Genomic DNA, 7,929 nt, shown 5'->3' with positions numbered 1-7,929 from the left:
GGGGGGGGGGGGTTTCAGCAGCCACTTCAAGACACAAGACACTTGTGCTACCTAGTTTACTGAAAATTATTATGGACTTGAACTACAATTTACATGAAACCGCACTGTGCTCTAAAAAGACCACAGGAAAAATGCCACTAAATCATGCCAGAAAAGGCACAATATTTCTACTGGTGAACAGTTTTCTGTCCGTGTGCGATCTCTGCTGTGGCTATGTACCAAAGGTGGGCTTAGCACCCAGTCTAGCTAAAATCCCCACTAAAATCATGGGGGGGGGGGGAAATTGGGACACTTTGACAAAGGACTGGCTAGGGATTTTGACTACCAATTCCACCCGGATATTTCTTACACTGCACTGGTGCTACCAAGTCCTCTTAAATATACCCATAAATGCTGCAACTCTTCCATATTTCCCAGTACATCAATTGAGACAAGCAGGGGGATATTTTGATACACATGGTACAGACAGCCCTTTAATACACCTACAGATACTCAAGATTAAGAGGATCATTGTATTTCAGCAGAAACTTAAAGCAATGTTTTAAAAAATAAAGAAATAAAATGATCACATTTTCCCCATTCCATATAATTGAGGAAATAAGGGTAGAATTATAAATAGTATCTCCAAAAGCAGAACACAGAGAGTTCATGCATGAGTTATTGGTCATTAATACAATTTTGTGTGATCTGAATGGAATGACTTTGGAGGAGTAACAATAGGTTACTATGGGTAGTCAAGGTCATGTATGTATTTGAAATGTGAACCAGGAAATATTGAAATCGTTTACAATTTACAATAAAATAAAACTGCCAGTATACCACCTGTGATTACAGTATAGTTGTAAGCATGGAGGTGTGAAATTGTAAGGGCATGAATTTATTATTCCATTTCAACCTGTGAACAATTACAGTCAGGTAATTGAACTTACACCTTTTAAAATAAAAAAAAAATTAAAAAAAACTATTTTATCAAGTACTTCTTTGAAAAATATTTCCTATCTTGGAAAATTATTTGAAAAGATTTGTTTTCACATGGTTTGCCTAATCTTGCCTAGTCAGGGGATCAAAATAATTTTGATTGCAGAGACGGGTTGCAAGCTGGGGCAGGTGCAGACAGTGCGATCACCCCCCAAACTGTATTACGAAAAATAATTGTTATATAATATTGTTGACATGAATTACTGGTAAGGTATTTAAGATATCAGAGTGCAATTTTGGGGCACCTAAAGGTCAACATTCTTAAAATGTTCCCACCTCAGCCCCAACCATGGCGGGACTGAGGTGTTATGCACCCCTGCCGCCAAATCCTACATCTTCCCCAGGCAAAACTAGTCAGCAAGGATAGGAGAGGTGGAAAGCAGGAGAGAGGTAGCAGGGCAGTACAGAAGGGAAGGGTCAGCAAACCTTGGTAGCAGGGACTTGGAAGAGGGGTGACAACAAGGAGTGGAATAGTTGGGTGTAAAAAGCAGAGTACAACAGCACAAAAGTAGGGTAATTAAAACAGAAAAGCTGGGAGTAGAGTTTAGTGGTTGGCAGAAATAGGTAAATGTTTTGATTCGCGCGAATAAATTTGTTTAGTGGAAAACGAACTTATTAAGAATAAGGCGGGCCTTTTCATATACCTTGTTTAGTGAACCCGCCAACAGCAAATATTGATGATTTAGAATAAAAATTAAATTTTACTTTTGGCCAATTAGCACACCTGCCGCCAGGAAAAAGTTAAAATTTCAGAAAAAAAAAATATAATAAAAAAATGTTTATTCTCTTAAGATAAGATGTATATTTCTTCCTAACTATATCAATTTAAAGCATTTAACCATCCTATTTTACATTCACTAATGAAATTTTATTTTTATTTTCTCCTCCGTCTGGATGATTTTGGCAAACTATTTGCTGAATAAGAAAACAAAATTTTATTTTTATTTTTATTCCGTCCTCCACCAAAAATCTTTTAAAAAAATAAGTACGCGAAACAAGGAATAAAAAAAAAAAGTCTCGCCTAAAAATAATAGACATCTGTTAATTTGGGACCACAAAAAAATGGTCTTGAATTAGAGATGGTCTTTTATAATTGGAAGGGTCTTTAATTGAAGGGAGGCCTGCACTCAATGCTGTAGCCAGCTATTGGGACAGTTGGGGCAGTCCCAAACAATTTTTCTAATGGGTCCACATTTTTAAAAATGGGTCCAAATTATGTAATTTTATGCACACAATGGGTCCATGTTTTAAAAAATGGATCCAGATTTCTCATATTTAGATTAAAATGGGTAAAATTTAAGAAAGTGGGTCCAGATTTTTCATATTTTTGCGTAAAATGGGTCCACATTGTTTGAATTTACGCGTAAAGTGGGTCCACCCTGATATTGTCCAATACTGTTTGAAAATGTTGTCTACAGCATTGCCTGTAATTACACTTACTATCTTCAAGTAGAAATGTATCAATGTTGATACATTATTGATTCCTGATGATGATCTAATAAAAGATTAAAATATTGAATCACAATGACGAGTCTTACTTTATTTGATGTACGTTCTCTACTAAGTTATTAAAAATTAATGTGCTTGCCTACCTCACTTTTACTAATCCTTAATTTATGCATCGCTTCCGGGAGCAGGAGAGTTCAAGCGGTGGTTTAAGTTATTACCAAACCGAGGTAGTGGTAAGAATGACCACATGTTCCTACAATGCTGCATCTGTCCAAAAGTCTCAGCTAAGTCTGCAGAACTCATCAGCAATCTAAAGATTGACACATGAGAATTTTATTTTAATGTTGCAATGCAGTAACATAAGACAATATTTTCAGCAAATTTAAAATGATCTAACCATTAATACTTATCAAATAATATCTAAATAATACAGAAATTTGTAAATTTTTAGCAAGGGATACAAAAAAAAAAGAGGAAATCAGCAGTGAGACAAGATCAAATAATGGTTTTGAAATTACAAATAATTTAGTAATTAGATATTGGAAGTGGTGTTTGAAGAAATACAGTTGGGAAAAGCTATATCCGATATAGATTTTTGAAAATTAAAAAACTTGGTGACAAAATTGCAATTTATTTTCTCTTTCAGTACAGTAGTATACGTGATTTAACAAATTACTTTCCTTTAATTAAGAAAAGGTACTAACTATTTTTAAATCAGTCTTTAAATTCTGATTTGGATTTGATTGTATGCAATTTCAGACTGGTGCAAAAGTTGCAGACTCATCTACTTGAGGAATGCTATTACAGAGGTCCCAACTTTTTGAAGAAGTCATTAGCACATCTAGTTTTGTTTTGCTGCTTATGGTGATCCATTGACACAGACTTCCATGAGACCAATCATAGGGGTAATGCTGTAATAAAAACATGCAGACTTATTGAATTTGCGGATGCAGAGTGCGGGAGGCCATCTTGATTTCTGGGAGACTCCTGCGACTTACGGAAGACTTGGGACCTCTGCTATTAAGTTGCCAGGCCTATTTTCGTCCCATACCGTCTGTGATGCGTTTTGAATAAGTGATTTATTGAATCTGAGCTGCCTTTGCAAGTTGCTTTTTGGGATTTTTCCTCCTCTCAGGCACGTATTAAACCTAGGAGGCTTTTTGGGAGGGGGAGGGGTCAGCCCCCCCCCCCCCCCCCAAAACAACCTTTGACAAGTTTACTGCTGTATATTAGTATTTAACTTTGTTTTAATAAAAAAAAAACACTTCTGAGTTACACTTGACCTATAGGAAACCCCCTTCTGATGAACCTGGTTACAGGCTGTTTTATTACAGTAATTAAGTTATTATCATTTTGTATGTCATGAGAAAAAAAAAGAGAAATAAATGATAAAAAAAAATCTCTGTTGTTATCATTATTATATTGTATGTTATTATTATCATGATCAGAAATAGGCCTAGAAATTTGGTGTTTTGAGCTAATCTATTAATAGCATAGAACTGTTATTATGGTATCTCTTTGTATAATCAGTGTCCAGGGATTGATACAGACAGATTGGCAACATTTGTGATGGTCCAACACCTCTCCTACTAATACTACTGTATCTTACAGCATTCTTTGCTTGGGCAATGGAGGCGGAGCCATCAACCTGTTGAAATCGCTAACCACAGGGACCACCTCGACATAACAGGAAATAGGAAAAATATATTATAACTGGGAAGTAAAGGAAATATAACAATATGTGATGAACAGGAAAAATTCCATTTTTAAAATAAAAATTGTATGACATGAAAGACTTTCCACTTTATCCCTGCCCCTTGAATAATATGCCAATAGTGCGCCAATTCCAAAGAACAATGATCAAAGCCGCAGTGTACACTAGAGCTAGAAGTTTAAAGAGATGAGTTTTCAGTGAAGATTTGAATGCAGATAAAAGTGGATGATCTTACTCAAAGAGGTATATTATTCCAGGGATGGAAGCAGCTGATGTAAAGGTGCTCAAGCCGTAAGCTTAGTATTATATAATTGGAACAGAGAGAAGGTTTAGGGAGGAGAAACGAAGGTGACGGTAAGAAGTTCAGCAAGGTTGGGAGGGGGGACCGGGGGTGTGGAAAACTGGGGGTGTGGGAAACTTAAATGCTTTGCTTTAAAAGTCAATATAAGTTTTTTAAACAATGCGTTTGTCGACAGGAAGTCAACGGAGAGTACGAATAGTTGGGGGTAATGCAGGGGCGGATCCAGAATTTTTTTAAAGTGGGGAAATGGGGGCACACAACAGTTTCAGAATAGGCAAGTAAGTAGCAACCCGTGCCCCCTACTGGATCCGCGCCTTGGTAATGTGACCGTATCTCGCAGTCAATTTACAGATAAGGGCAGCATTACTTTGAATTAAGACATATGTTTTTTAAACAATGCGTTTGTCGACAGGAAGTCAACGGAGAGTACGAATAGTTGGGGGTAATGCAGGGGCGGATCCAGAATTTTTTTAAAGTAGGGAAATGGGGGCACACAACAGTTTCAGAATAGGCAAGTAAGTAGCAACCCGTGCCCCCTACTGGATCCGCGCCTTGGTAATGTGACCGTATCTCGCAGTCAATTTACAGATAAGGGCAGCATTACTTTGAATTAAGACACTTGATTGAATATGTGGGAAGGATACTATTGATAATGTCCCACAACACAGCCGCATAAACGCACATAAACACAAATTTTTGTGGGAAAAATGCATATTCCTGGCCTGTTCTGATTGTTAACTTTGATTAACTCTGGAAGGGTTCATTAATTACAAGAGTCATTCCATATAGAAAGAGTAGACACTGTACGGTAAGTTGCGTAACATTTGACATACAAATTCGCCAAAATTTTCTGGGTCATTTCTTTCTGATATTAATAATAGTGCCTCGTTGGGAGGACAATTAAATTCTAATAATCAGTTATAACTTCATTCTCAAAAGCTAATTTCAGAAGCGCATAATTACAGTAACTTAAGTAGTTAACAATCGGTAATCAAGAGTATTGGCACACAGCAGATTGATAATAAGAGAAAGAGCTGCTATACAACTGCAAGAGCTTGACATACAGCTGCTATAGATATGTAAATATCAGATATATCATTTGAAAATAGCAGTAAGTGTAGAAGTTAAATGATCATCAAATACTGTATATATCAGTTCTATTATAGCAGTAAGTAGGAAGAAATATGCAAAGGATGTATCAGTTCAAGTGCTATATCTTTAAATATCAATTCTAATAGCTGTGCTATTTAAGATTTTAAATTGCTACAACCAGCAATAGCAGATTAATATCAATATAAATATTAGTAGCATAATTATCAGACAATCTGCTATAGCATATAATGCTGGGTTCTTTATAGTGCACACGAGTGGCCACTGTATACACTGGGCTTACGGTTCATAGTCCTTATCCGAGAAGAGTTGTTCTACCACAACAACCATAGGCTATTGAATTTAAAAAAAAAAAAAGGACCACCATGGCTGAGGTTTGAGTTCTTTTAGGATCTAGCACTTCTAGATTCTCGGAAATAGCACTCTCAAACAAAATCTCACAACAGAAAATTATCTACTATTGTGGGTCGGAGGAAGCAAACAGTTATTGGTAAGGCAGGAGAGTCAACACAAACCTAAGGCCCATCATGGCTGAGGTTTGAGTTTTCTCTTAGAATTTAGACTCTAAACAATCTCCGCAAAAAAGTGGTAAGATGGATAGTGTAATGTCAGGCCCTCACTGTGTCCTATGACCGTCGGCCGACGAATCCAACTCCATCCTCTGTGAGCGTTAGATGATGTGACACCGTCTGCTAATTGTCTTTGACAATTCATTGCACCTGCGTTATGGCGCTGCGCTCTCCATAAAATAGCGTCGACGACAAACGCAGTGAAGTGCCTGGCTTTAGAAGCAAAAATTACTGCAGTGCTCTCATCCAGTGTCATGCCAGTATTGGAGAAAATGTGCGCAACATATCAATTTGTATTCCGTGGTTTTCATACATAGATATGTAGATACACACGTAGATTTTGTCACGAAAATGTATGCTTTATAGTTGTATTTTATATTATGGTTGTTTCATTAAGCTCATATAATATTTCGCATCCATGAAAACATTTCTACCTATATTCCTTGGGCGATAAGCGTAAGTGGAGCAAGCATGTTGCTCATTAATTAATGAAAGTGCAGCGAGTTTATAATGTTTCTTTCCCATGGCTATGCAAATAGCACATTTTCATGCCATTACTTTGGAACATTTTCAGTATGAATGTCATTTGCAATATACTCTGGAGGATAATTTAGAATCAAAAAAGTATGCAGCGTATAAACTGTCTCTTATACACATCTAGATGTGTATAAGAGACAGATTATATTGTATGTATGAGCGTATAAGATTGTATGAGAGATGGCGGTTATACATTTGCACATATACCATAAGGTTTAGTATCTATTATGTAATGGCATGATACTCGCTTTAATATGCAAGAGGCTGCAGACTCGAATCACGCTTGGGACACGTTTTTCATCCAACTTCCTATTCCAGAGCTATTTTCAGCCCTTATTGGTCTTCATTTATGAGCATAGGCCAAGGCCAAGTTCACACTTTGTGACTCAAGAAATGAGCGGGTCACACATTGAATATTTTAGGTCTGAATTTATGGCATAAAACTCGCCTTGAGTCAAGTCACCTGGTTAGCCAGGTATTGCGATGCCGACAAGCAATGACGGTACGTGTCACCAACGGCGGCAAAGACCAGACGGCTACGACGGCTGCAGCGACAACAACATCAATGACAATAAATAAGACATTGGCAATGATGATGATGACGACGACGACGATGATATTATAATGATATAATTTATAAAAAAAATAATAAAATAGTTAGCCACTCGAATGTGATGTAAACTGATGACGAATGATGCTTGGATGTATACATTATTAACTTTCTCTTCACAGGAAATTCGTGAAGCCCATGACGCTGCCGAAAATGCATATTTTTGTGACCATGTGACTGAAAGGTCTAAACTTGAAGAATACATGAGTACGATGTTGGCTTCGCTTACTAAAGTACTGGATTCATTCTCATCATTTTGCTCCGAATACAACGGCACGTCTACCAACCCACACGGATGTTCACAGATTCTTGAACAAATACGGAATGTTAGCTGTCTCTTATACACATCTAGATGTGTATAAGAGACAGATTTAGTAGTGCGCCAATTCCAAAGAACAATGATCAAAGGCGCAGTGTACACTAGAGCTAGAAGTTTAAAGAGATGAGTTTTCAGTGAAGATTTGAATGCAGATAAAAGTGGATGATCTTACTCAAAGAGGTATATTATTCCAGGGATGGAAGCAGCTGATGTAAAGGTGCTCAAGCCGTAAGCTTAGTATTATATAATTGGAACAGAGAGAAGGTTTAGGGAGGAGAAACGAAGGTGACGGTAAGAAGTTCAGCAAGGTTGGGAGGGGGGACCGGGGGTGTGGGAAACTGG

The 7,929-nt window shown here is 37.3% G+C and overlaps 1 long non-coding RNA gene across 3 annotated transcripts in view; it reads right to left on the bottom strand.

Moving 5' to 3' along the window:
• LOC117116315 overlaps nt 1-7,929 on the bottom strand; it is a 30,647-nt gene that overhangs the window by 20,091 nt on the left and 2,627 nt on the right. For all 3 annotated transcript variants that reach the window (XR_004446725.1, XR_004446726.1, XR_004446724.1), the window contains one exon: nt 2,571-2,737. This is a non-coding gene — a long non-coding RNA (uncharacterized LOC117116315). The remainder of the gene's footprint in view (nt 1-2,570; nt 2,738-7,929) is intronic.

Source organism: Anneissia japonica, unplaced genomic scaffold (assembly GCF_011630105.1).
Source record: "Anneissia japonica isolate Jap-2015-1 unplaced genomic scaffold, ASM1163010v1 scaffold287602_len1038180_cov171, whole genome shotgun sequence".
Lineage (NCBI taxonomy): Eukaryota > Metazoa > Echinodermata > Crinoidea > Comatulida > Comatulidae > Anneissia > Anneissia japonica.
The sequence above is the reverse complement of the archived record's forward strand: the minus strand, read 5'-3'. Positions and strand labels throughout refer to the sequence as shown.